Genomic DNA, 206 nt, shown 5'->3' on the forward strand with positions numbered 1-206 from the left:
GTGCCCACAGCGATCACGGCACACCGCGAGTGCCCGCTCCAGGCTGAACAAACCCGGGACACTCCTGGGGCCGGCACAGCCCACATGGCCCTGGGGGGCCTGTTCCGACCCGATTCCGATTCCGCTCCCGCTGCGCGTCCCCGTCCCACTCCCATTCCCGATCCTGTTCCCATCCCCAATCCTGATCCCGTTCCCATTCCCGATCC

The sequence above is a fragment of the Corapipo altera genome, unplaced genomic scaffold, assembly GCF_003945725.1.
Source record: "Corapipo altera isolate COAL_440 unplaced genomic scaffold, ASM394572v1 62, whole genome shotgun sequence".
NCBI classification, from domain to species: domain Eukaryota; kingdom Metazoa; phylum Chordata; class Aves; order Passeriformes; family Pipridae; genus Corapipo; species Corapipo altera.